This window comes from Triplophysa rosa, linkage group LG1 (assembly GCF_024868665.1).
Source record: "Triplophysa rosa linkage group LG1, Trosa_1v2, whole genome shotgun sequence".
NCBI classification, from domain to species: Eukaryota; Metazoa; Chordata; class Actinopteri; order Cypriniformes; family Nemacheilidae; genus Triplophysa; species Triplophysa rosa.
Window position 1 is genome coordinate 38,350,215 of NC_079890.1, and position 13,287 is coordinate 38,363,501.

Here is a 13,287-nt window from a genome sequence, read left to right on the forward strand (position 1 = left end):
GCCACTTACAAAATGAGGAACTTGTCAGCATTATAAGTGCTAAAACTGGGTGACATGCTAACAACATGTTCAGATATGTAAGAAATATAATGTTAAATCATGCAAGCTATATATTTGTCATCTATCTAGCCTTCATACTTTTCTCAAACACTATAGTATTTTTTAAACTTCACATATCAAAAACGTATTATCTTAACCATCATGTTCTCTGTGTGTCAAAATGAGTTTCACCCTGTTTCTATAGCGATCCTTCTTGCCCAATCAAAAGAAGAGTTGTTGTTTAGGTGGTTAGACAAGACACCAGTTCGTAAACACCAATGGCCACGTGACAAAACGTTAAAGTCTGACAAGAGCGCAGAGAAGTCTTCAAACACGCTAGATTCCTTCGTGAGCAGATCTCAAAGTGAACGTTCAGATATGAAGCATCTCATGTTCTGCTGTTTGCTTGTTTTCGTTTGGTTGTTTGTTGTGTTACAGCCGTCCAGTCAAACAGGTATGACACTCATTTATTTGTGTTATTTGTATTTCTGTTCCATGAGATTCAATCTCAGCTGCAAATCCAATGCTACGGTACCAATTAAGCTACAGTCAGATTTTTTCCATGTACAGTATAATGGAAAAACCTGAAATTTTACAGAATTTGACTGTTTTTAGAAAAGACCAGAAAAACAGGGGAAACATGTCATTTTACAGGAAAAACTGTCATTTTATGGTTTATTTCTGGCGCCTCGTCTGTTTTTTACAGGATTTTTTTGTTACAGTTTATTTTTGAAATACAGTCCAAAAATGTAAAATTACAGAAAAAGACTGCAAATTTACCAGAAAACCATGGAAATGTCATTTTAAAGGGAAAAAAAATATTTTACGGTTTATTTCTGGTGCCCCAGCTGCCAAAAATGTTCTGTTTTTTACAGATTTTTTTTAAGTATGTAGTGCTCAATGTGGAAATTACTTAACAATGTGTTATATATTTTTATGTAGACTCCGGCTCTTTTCTGATCTACAACAAGGATCATAACAAATGTGTGAATGTGGTCACTGCCAGTGCGGTGCAGACGGCAGCGTGTGACGTCTCTTCTGACGCTCAGCGTTTCCGATGGGTTTCATCTTCAAGAATCATCAGCGTCTCTCTTAAACTCTGCTTGGGAGCTCAAGACATCAAAGACTGGATGAAGATTATTCTTCTGCCCTGTACAGAACACAGTCCTCTACAGACCTGGGAATGTAAGAACGAGACCTTGTTTGGATTAAAGAATTACTCATTACACCTGAACTACGGCAATTATCAGGAGCCAAATATGATGCTGTTTAATGGAAGTGGAGATTGTAGTCGCTGGCAGATTTATGGAAGTGAAGACGATCTGTGTTCTCATGGATATCAAGGTACGAGCAGATCATTCACAATATTAATAGATGCATAGAACATTTGGAAAGTCAATATATGTTATGTTAGGATGGTGCTATAGGTTAAACTCAGAAGCAGTGTTTCCCGCAGGATTTTGAGAGACTGTGGCGCTGATGACGTCACACACCAATTAGCAAATTTGTGAGGTCATCGCGTGCGCTTAGTCTAGTGTTGGCACTCGAAATCTGTTTCGCTTTTACTCTCTGATCCATCACATTATATTGTATTTTAACACAACTGAGTGCTGTTTTCACATATTATCTGTTCTGTTGTCAGAAATAAAAACGAGTTTAAAATAGTGACTGAACACGACCCAATAATACCTCATGTTTAATCCAACCAGCTGTTACTTTTACTGCTGCTAAAATCCTGATTTATAAACGCGACATCGTCTGACAAAATCACCATACATTTACATTGAAGAGCGGATATATGAGGTGATTTTGGTTGTATTACTTGTCTGTCTCATGCAGCGCTGCTGTTGCTCTTCTCATCAGTGTTGTGTTATGGGCGCTTTTGTATTTTAAATGCGAGTGATAGTTTTAGATCACATGTAGCGGAGACAGTTCGGCGCAAATTCAGAAATATGGGAGAATACACTGTTGCTGCGGACCGCCATAGTCTAATTAATGAATGGGAAACACTGTCAGAAGGCTCATTCTTTTTCTGGAGATTAAAATACTTGATGAAGAAATCCTAAATATTATTTGTCAGGAATAAATATTTACATATGTTTTCTTGGGTCAAAATATATACAAATGTATAGTAATGCAATGTAAGTCGCTTTGGATAAAACCGTCTGCCCAATGCATAAATGTAAAAGGTTTTTCACCTAAAATTTACAGCCAAATTACAAGTGGTGAACAATGACTGTATAAAGATGACAGCAACATTTCACCGAGATTAACAGGTAGACCTGTTAGTAGAATTTAGCAATCACTTTAGTCTTTCACACATTCTTTGAATACTACAACAAGCATCACCTGTATGCAAATGGACCTTGATTTGGAGGAGTGAAGCACATGGAGTCACATTGAGATCCTCCTGTCTCTGAGTGGATCAGAGAGCTTTAGAAATGTAGATTCCAAAATACAAGTTAAGAATCTAAAAGTTGGCAATCTAAAAAAATAAGATATCTGTAATTCTCCTTGAGTTACAGGCATGGAAGCTCAAAAAAAGAAAACAAAAGTGCATTTTCTAGTAGAATTTTCAGCAATTTCATCTGTGTGTACAAAAACAAAATGATGCTGTTATCTTTAGAAGTCATTTTTATCCCCTTAAATTTGGCTCTTATGTTTTTTAACTACTTCTTAACTACTATGAATTCATTACATTTAATATTTAGGCTTTCTTTAGTTCTGTATTTCTTTCTCCAGAAATAGATCAATCAAAATTAATATTATGAGCTGGGCAAGTTCCCAAAATTCGGTTGATTTGACACAAATGACTCAACTGACTTTGCTTTAGTTAATATCACACAATACTAAAACTGTAAAACGTTCACTGGTTTAGATCATTCTCTACATGAATATTTTTCTCTCTTTCCTGTAATTCTTGTGTGTTTGTGTCCTGTAGAGATTTATACTCTCGGCGGGAATTCTTTTGGAAAACCATGTCAGTTCCCCTTTAAGTTTGGTGACAAGTGGTACACCGAGTGTATCGTGGAGGGAAGATCAGACCGTCTACTGTGGTGTTCAACTGAGAAAGATTATGACACGGACAAGAAATGGGGCTTCTGCACCTTCTATGTATGTTTGAAATAGACTTTAACTGCTGTATGTCTGCCTTTCTCTCAGTGTTTTCATTCTTGAATCCTTTTTGAAAGAACCAAACCGGTGCGGTAACATGATTTCTTTGTTTACGATTGAGTCATCAGGGACTATGGGCAGGACCGTGCACTCCGTGCTCACTACTGCGCAGACTCGGGCTCCGCTGACGATTCTTTCTGCGCATGCCCAGGCTCCAAACTGACGTTTTTTTAACACCTCAGCGTCGGTCGGACATTCTACAATCAGTTTTCTACAATTTAAGGAAGCAATGTCACGCCGTCCATCTTATAAACAGTCTATGGAACGCGAGTATTGTATTGTGAAAACTCTTTCCTCTAATGAGCATTTGTTTTGAACTGTAGACATGTTTTAAGACATGCTAACATCTAAAATTCTGTTAGTAAAGATGTGTTTGAGTTGACGTGTCTGAAATAAAGTCCTTTACTCACCTATAGACCACCTAGCAAAATGTAAACTGAAACACTTCTGGACTATCTTTTAAATCGTCCACATATAATTAAATCTTAAAGCTACTCGTTTAACGCTTTATTTGGTTATAAATGTTCTGTTGGTGTTTTTTTTGTTGTTGTTCAAACTGTCTTGCAGTGTTTAAAAACTGAAACAGAAAGTTCTTCTGGTCCAGGGTTGTTTACCTGTTTTGAAGTGGTCTATAATGGATGTTTTGTGGTGAATGTTTTCTTCCCTTTACTCAAGCACCCGCCTTGCTTTTTTAAAGCCGATGTTGCCATGGCAATAAGCAACGAGAACGAACGAAGCAGTGCTGAAAAAACACTTTTTGGTATAGCCTAGTTAGTATTAAAATCACTAAACTTGTTCGATAGCAAGTTTGTGAAGGTTGGAGTATAGGTGAAGGTCTGTATCTAGCCTTCCTCAATGGGGTGTCGGTTAGAACACAATGAATCCGATCAGATGGGGGTTTATTTGACAAATTGAGCAGTACACAACACAGCAGTACACAAGCTAATTGTATAAATCTCGGTGTGGTGTTTGTGTATTAACGCGCACAGTCCCGCTATCACCCTCTGCTGAGTCACTCTTACGGCCGATGAAGACTGACGTAATCCGCGCATGCGCACAGGACTCTAGACAAAACTAGTAGATTCCTAGTAAACTATACTTCAAAGTGTACTTTCATGAACTAAAAAGTTCCGTTTTTTTGTGAAAAACATAGTTGTGGTTTTGTAAGGGTGTTGAAGTGCTTGTAATTCATGACTCTGCACTCTTTTCACACATCATTAAACAAAGACACACATTTGTTTTGTCTTCCATTTAAGTAAAGAGGTGTTTTGCTTTAAACTCATTTGTTAAGTATGATTTTGTGCCGCAGCTCTTGGTATTTGAATGTTTCCTGACACTCTTTGAATGTAGTAAAACACACACGCACACAGACACGCATGTCAACGTGTTCAAACAAGGTTTCATGTAGCCGCAGATATCAGTTGACATCGTCATTATGAGGATTGTTTTACTCTTTCTGCTCTTATCAGGTCAGTTTCATTTGGGTTTGACAAGTATGATTTTTTATTAAAGCTTCAAAACAAATGAGGTTGATATTGTAATATTACGTTTTTCTTGACTAAGTCCATCAGGACAGCAGCGTTTATGATCAGCATCATATATTACACACACACTATTATATCATACAGCATCATATATTACACACACCATTGATGATTTCTTGAGTGAAATCTCATGTTAGTCGCTAAACCACTGCTGTATTTCAAGGGGTAAAACGCAAAAACAGACAGCAAAACGTATACTTGAAAATACACATACTGTGTACCTTTCACCTTAGTATGTTTAATACATTTTTATAGTAAATACTAATATCACTGTACAATAGGGTGCTTGTACAATTCAGTAGTGCTTGGGATGAAACTGGCCAAATCAAATATACAGTTTTTCTCTACCAAAAGACTGAGTACAAGTATACAGTAGATGAAACACACTCAGATTTTTCTGTCAGTACAAGTCAAGTTGAATGCAATGTTAAGTATGTTTTTGAGAAGTACATGAAAATAGACTGAAAGTATGCATTCTTGTTTAGCACATGAGAAGAAATGTTATTGTAACGGCAGTTGTTCATGTTTATTGTATAAAGCTATTGTAGCAGATGATTTCTCAACATACAGCTGCAGAAACAATCAAGAGATTTTTACCTCCAGTTTTACCTCTAATCATCATTTCTGCACGTGTTGTGTTCATTCCAGAACCAAACTATGATTACGAATTATGTGTGATATTTAAAACTGCCAGATGGTTCAACACGCCGTGTGACTTCCCAAACTGTTTTGTCTGCTACAGTGGGGAGTATTCAGCTTGTGTTTCACTACAAAACTCAAGTGTACAAAATAATGGTATACACTCATCATTCATAATGACAACGTGTGTGTTTGTGTTCTCCAGATATTTTACCCCATACTAGTCCCATAGCTCTTCCCACAGCTCCTCCCACAGTGAAGAAGACACAGATCTTAAGACTGGAAGTGACATCGGATGAGAACGTGAAGGATCCTGAAGTGAAGAAGAAAGTCTTAGAGAAGGTGAAGGTCACTTCAGCACTTGTTTCAAACTCTCTGTTCGTGTTTACTGCTGATAGTTTCACGTCATTTGTGATGTAAGAGTGCAGTAACACAGTGTGATGATGTTCAGATCCAGCAGATCTTAAAGATGAAGGGCTTGGACGGCAATGCCACACTGTCCTGGAGAAATCAATCCGATGGGAATGTCTTACAGAAGTATCAGGAGAATAACATCACTCAACAGATCTGTCACTGAACGATGGATTCACTTTTCTCTTCTACTGTTTGTTTATAAGTTGTTGATGTTGTCCTCAAGTGAACATGTTCTTCATTGATGGACATGAACTCGTGTGTTCTGACTAGATTCTTCTGCATAGAAATCATCATTATTTCATTCAATGAATCTTCATGAATCTGTTCATGAAGTTGAATCTTTATTTATTATAATTCTCTTTCATAAGCTTCTCATTTATCTGCTGTTTGATGATAATACATACATGAGAGTACATTTATGTTTTGTGGTCTATTAGACTTTATAGATTCTCATTCGACTTTTTGGTCATATATATAAAGACTGACGTTCATGTTTGCTGTGTTTATCTGAAACATTAACTGGAAGCCTAAAGATTTCAAATTCACTGATAGTCAAACTGTATACAAGTGTATATTTGTGTCTGATCTAAAACATCAATGCAAATGACATAAATTTATTTATTTTATTCACTTGTAATTTAGAAATATATTTGGTATATATATATATATATATATTTAAAGCAATATGTAGATCTTTTGTCATTTCTTCATAAGATGTTTAGAAATGTTTTCTTGTCATTTTACCAAGTGGCTTCTTGAGATCTCACCCTGAGAAATAAACTCAGATCAAGAAAACCTCATATATAAATGAATCCTGTGGGTTGCTACATTTTTGACCCAACACTGGGTTGAAATAAAACAACATTTTTGATGCAAAATATTTAAAGTGTACCTGAAGTATACTTGCCATAGTTCTTCTTCAGCACAATCAAATATTCTTCAGCCCTACATCTGCACAATAAAAGTGCATTGAGTACAAAATTGGTCGTTCCAATTTAGAATACCAAATGTACAGCCACAGAGTGTTTTTATTAAGTACATACATATGTCAATGGATATGCAGTACACTTAGCATGCAATAAATGTATTTCAATTACGTTTCAGTACATGTATTTTTCACTATAGGGCCTGCCTATGCAATCACACCTAAAGCAGTTTTTGTCATTTACCGTTTTTACGTTTTCTAACAAGTGACAATAAAATCATGAATACAATATCAAAGGGAATTATTAACAATAATGATTTTTGTTTTAATCTGACAGTCCACTGTTTTTCATATTCTTGACATCTGATATGTTGTTCAGATTATGTGACCGTTGCTACAGTAGCATCTCCATGCTAAAGCTTTAAAATACTGGCGATGCCCCTCTCCACTCCCCAAAGTTCCTGTGAACAAGAAGCTGCAATCGTTTTTACTTCTGTATTCTGACACATTTCAGAAATGTGGCCGTGGTTTGTGTTTTGCGAATTGATTGGATGTAAAAAAGCAGGAATTACATTTGGAAGTGGAACTGGCAGCAGAAGGGGAGGAGTTAACGGATGCGCCGCTCAAGCCGTCTAACTGATGTCATTGGAGATGGATAGTCACTAGAGGGCGAACATGCATTTTTAGATTTTAACGGAAGATTATGAGGGAACGTACATTTTTAAAAGAGTATGACCCACACTGATAAGCTGTATACAATAAAAACTACACTATTTTATGAAAAACAGGAATATGTAATTTTTAATTTCACTGGGACTTTAAGTAACGTTGAATATGTGCATTTCAAAGTTCATTTGAACGCTCATGTCCACAAAAGCATTAAAAATAGCCATTTTGAGTGCCGTCGCTTTTCTTTTGTGTCCAAATGCTGTGTAGAATGACATGAGCAAGAGTTTTTCGGCACAATTATACCGTTCAATGAACAGGAACTTATTATTACATGGCGTTGTCATACTGTCATAAATTACAGTTTTTGCGCTATTTCGCCAATTAAAATATTTCCAAATAAAGCAGAATTGTTGTGTTTATCTAAACACACACAGTGGTGTTTCATTCCTAATTGAGTCCATGTTTTGAATGATTCGGAAGAAGGTCACAGCCTTTGCATTGCTTCACTGACTTTTTGGCCATTACACGGGCACCTGTAGCAGACCTTTCACATTTAAGAGCCTAACATTTCATTTTTCTCAACTTTACTGTATAAATGAAATATGTCGCACATTGAACAAGTTCCCACGTGAAGAATGTTGTAGTATACATCACTGTAAAGTTTTTAGAGTAAACTGTAGTTCAATTATTAGATAGTATTTCATGACGTCACACACCTGACTCTCGACTCTTTAGTGACTGGAAAAATCACACATCATTAAACACAGACACACATTTGTTTGGTAAAAACGTGTTTTCTTTAAACTCATTTGTTAAGATCATCAATTCAAATCAAGAACGCAACGAATGTTTTTGTGAACAAAAATGGAAAAAAAGCATCACCTGTCAGCTCATAACTAAAGTGTTAAAAACGTATCTTGTGTTTTTCTGTCACTTTGGTTAAATAATGTTTTGCTCATTTGTTGAAAGATAAACTCAAAACGAGAACACAGCACATATCTGTGAATGAACACAAAAAAGAAAATAAAGGTTTATAAATGTGATTTTTTTATTTAAAATGGAGAGTGAATGTGATTTATTTGAATCAGATGAAGACACGTTTACACTTGATATTAAGATTCATTCTGAATGATACAACAGGCGAGAAATGTATGATGGATATTGAAGATTTCCTCTGAGATGTGAAATGCAAAATCTCTGTGTTCTTAGAGATCCTAAAACTCACGTCAGGTTTATCAAATCATCTGTGTTTGTCAGAGTTCAGTTCAGCTCAGTTCTGCTCTGAGAAGAAGTTGAAATGGAGACATGAAATTATTAATCAATGGCAAAAATATTCAAAATTCCGTTTCATTGATTAAGAGCGGCTTCACAAAAATAAAACATTTGTTCGGTCCAATATTTTATATGATGCAGCTCCTGGTATGTAAATGTCTGCTGACACTCTTTGAATGTTGTTTTCCATGTAAAACACACGCACGCATGTCAGCATGTTCATGAAAGTTCAGAGAGATTCACACAAGGTTTCTTGTAGCTGCAGACATCAGTTGTCATCATGAGGATTGTTTTATTCATCCTGCTCTTATCAGGTCAGTTTCATTTGGGTTTCATAAATATTCATTTTGGTTCAAAACTTTAATGAATGTGGATGTTGTAATAAAATGTTGTAATGTGTGCTTTTCTAAGTACACCAGGACATCTGTGTTTATGATCATCATAATGTTTTAATGTGTTCATGATATTACACACATGATCGTATATATTAACAGGTTTTTTTTTATCTCTACTGCTTTGTTTTATGAGGTAAAACACAAAAACAGTTAGCAAATCAACATCTGTGTCCATTTCGTTTAACAGTTACTCTTAGTCTTAAACAAAAAGTATACCTAAAAATACACTCACTTTACTTTAGTATAACTAATCAAATAAACCTTACTGTCACGGAACTGGCAGAAGAACCCAAGCGCAGGCAGGCAGTGACGGGGTTAACGAAAAACAATACTTTATTTATTAACAAAACACAACCAAAACACCCACAATGGGGAAAAACTAAACTGAGAACAACTACCATCAAACAAAGACTTCCCACGTGGGGGCAAAACAAAAAGACAGGAACAAAATAAACTAACTATAAAGCAACAACACAACGTCTTAACAAACAGCACGACAGGGTAGAACACAAAAACTCACAGAAACCCGAGGACCATAGTACAGTACATACAACGTACACGCACAGAACGCAAACAGTACAATACACGAGCACAGGACAAAGAAACAAGAGGGTATAATAGAGAAGACAAACGAGGGATAACGAGCAGGGCAGGTGTAGAACATCAAACACTTAGGGAAGGATAACGAGGAAACGAGAGGAGTGGGGCCAATGACAAGACACTGGAGAGAACGCATATTATTGTCAAAAGAACAATAATATGTTTCTCCCCACACCTAACCAAAGACTTTGTCATGGCTCTGCTACAGGACCAAGAAAACATGACTAAGTGAAGCAGAGCCATGACACCTTACAGTGCATACTAATTCCAATGTACTTTTAAATGTCATTACATGTTCAGTGTATTTCAGTGGTACTTGAGACAAAACTGTTCTAGCTGTGGATTATCCCGTTTATACCATGGTTATTGGCCAAGTTAAAGCTTTTATTGATGTTTACAGTGTCATTTTAGATCAAACAGGTGAAAATGAGGGTTATTTTGTCAGTTAATTTTAAATGTAATCAAACTGACTGGAGCTACCCGTGCGTTAAAGGCTTTTAATGCTTCGTTCCAGCCAATCAGAATCCAGTATTCAAACAGACCATGGTATAAGTAAGGGATAATCCACAGCTAGCCGTGCGCTAAAGGGTTTTAATGCACGACGTGGAGGCCAAGAACCACCCGACGCGAAGCGGAGGTTAAAATCCTTTAACGCACGGCTAGCTGTGAATTATCCCGCTTATACCGTGGTCATTTGCCAAGTTAAATCTTTTATCTTGATGTTTACAGTGACATTTTAGATCAAACAGGTGAAAATGACAGTGATTTTGTCAGTTAATTTCAAAAGGGTTTTAATGCACACCTTCCAGCCAATCAGAATCCAGTATTCAAACAGACCACGGTATAATTAAGGGATAATCCACAGCTAGCCGTGCGCTAAAGGGTTTTAATGCACGACGTGGAGGCCAAGAACCACCCGACGCGAAGCGGAGGTTAAAATCCTTTAACGCACGGCTAGCTGTGAATTATCCCGCTTATACCGTGGTCATTTGCCAAGTTAAATCTTTTATCTTGATGTTTACAGTGACATTTTAGATCAAACAGGTGAAAATGACAGTGATTTTGTCAGTTAATTTCAAAAGGGTTTTAATGCACACCTTCCAGCCAATCAGAATCCAGTATTCAAACAGACCACGGTATAATTAAGGGATAATCCACAGATAGCCGTGCGTTAAAGGGTTTTAATGCACACCTTCCAGCCAATCAGAATCCAGTATTCAAACAGACCACGGTATAATTAAGGGATAATCCACAGCTAGCCGTGCGTTAAAGGGTTTTAATGCACGACGTGGAGGCCAAGAACCACCCGACGCGAAGCGGAGGTTAAAATCCTTTAACGCACGGCTAGCTGTGAATTATCCCGCTTATACCGTGGTCATTTGCCAAGTTAAATCTTTTATCTTGATGTTTACAGTGACATTTTAGATCAAACAGGTGAAAATGACAGTGATTTTGTCAGTTAATTTCAAAAGGGTTTTAATGCACACCTTCCAGCCAATCAGAATCCAGTATTCAAACAGACCACGGTATAATTAAGGGATAATCCACAGATAGCCGTGCGTTAAAGGGTTTTAATGCACACCTTCCAGCCAATCAGAATCCAGTATTCAAACAGACCACGGTATAATTAAGGGATAATCCACAGCTAGCCGTGCGTTAAAGGGTTTTAATGCACGACGTGGAGGCCAAGAACCACCCGACGCGAAGCGGAGGTTAAAATCCTTTAACGCACGGCTAGCTGTGAATTATCCCGCTTATACCGTGGTCATTTGCCAAGTTAAATCTTTTATCTTGATGTTTACAGTGACATTTTAGATCAAACAGGTGAAAATGACAGTGATTTTGTCAGTTAATTTCAAAAGGGTTTTAATGCACACCTTCCAGCCAATCAGAATCCAGTATTCAAACAGACCATGTTATAAGTACCTATAAATAGTCAATTCAGAAAAGACCGAAAGTGATTTTAGAAGGATCTGTTTAGTTTAGTCTATCGTTAACGAAACCAAAATATGCTTTGAAATGAGTGTTATTTTTAAACCGTGACTGATGTAATAAATAAAGATTCTGTATATGTTTCTTTCATCTTCAGCTCTGATGGATGGCGCGTTCTCGCTGGAGTTTTCCTTTGTGCCTATAAAGAAGAAGTGGCTTGATGCTCAGACGTACTGCAGAGACTATTTCACAGATTTAATCACCATTAGAGATCTGACAGAAAATGAAGAGGTCTTAGCCGCTTCAGGCAATACATCGTTCTGGATTGGACTGCATGGGACGGTTTTAAACTTGATCTGGTCTGATCGGAGCAAAGTCACGTTCGTCAATTGGGCTACAGAAAACACACACAATCAATACGGAATATGTGTGCTATCTGATTCTGGCGGATGGCACAACATGTCGTGTGAATTAGAACAGGATTTTGTCTGCTACAGTGGGGAGTATTCAGCTTGTGTTTCACTACAAAACTCAAGTGTACAAAATAATTGTATACACTCATCATTCATAATGACAACGTGTGTGTTCTTCTACAGCTCCGCCCACAGTGAAGAAGACACAGATCTTAAGACTGGAAGTGACATCGGATGAGAACGTGAAGGATCCTGAAGTGAAGAAGAAAGTCTTAGAGAAGGTGAAGGTCACTTCAGCACTTGTTTCAAACTCTCTGTTCGTGTTTACTGCTGATAGTTTCACGTCATTTGTGATGTAAGCGTGCAGTAACACAGTGTGATGATGTTCAGATCCAGCAGATCTTAAAGATGAAGGGCTTGGACGGCAATGCCACACTGTCCTGGAGAAATCAATCCGATGGGAATGTCTTCCAGAAGTATCAGGAGAATAACATCACTCAACAGATCTGTCACTGAACGATGGATTCACTTTTCTCTTCTACTGTTTGTTTATAAGTTGTTGATGTTGTCCTCAAGTGAACATGTTCTTCATTGATGGACATGAACTCGTGTGTTCTGACTCTTCTGCATAGAAATCATCATTATTTCATTTAGTTAGATGAGATGAATCTGTGCTGAGCTGTGGTGTCTAAGGTATATATTTATGAGTATTTCACATCTTTTATTCAATTCATTATAATTCCCTTTCACAAGATTCTCATTCATCCGCTGTTTGTTAATAATAAATATAGAATACATTTTTAATAACATTATGTTTTATTAGTCTGTGTTGATTGACATTTAGTTCTTATTTGGTCACAGTGTATATCAAGACTGAAGTGAATGTTTGCTGTGTTTATCTGAAACATGAACTGGATTCTACACCTAAAGATTTAAATGCATTTCATTCACTGATAGTTAAACTGTATAAGTGTGCATGTTTGAGTTCGATGTAAAACACCAATGCAAATGACATCAATAAATCTCTTTCATGATGAACATGTTTTCTGTAATTATCTATTTTATTCACATGTCATTTATAAATATTTTGGTGGGGTCTTAACTAGAAAGTGTTTTATTCACACACTGTAAACCCGAATGTTCAAAGAAATTAAACAGTTTAAGTAGTGTAAACTTAATTTTATATTAAAAAAATTCCTAACTTAAATGTTTTGAGTTCCTGTAACTAATTCTTACTTTTGAGTTAGTTTAACTTAATTTCAACAAGTTAA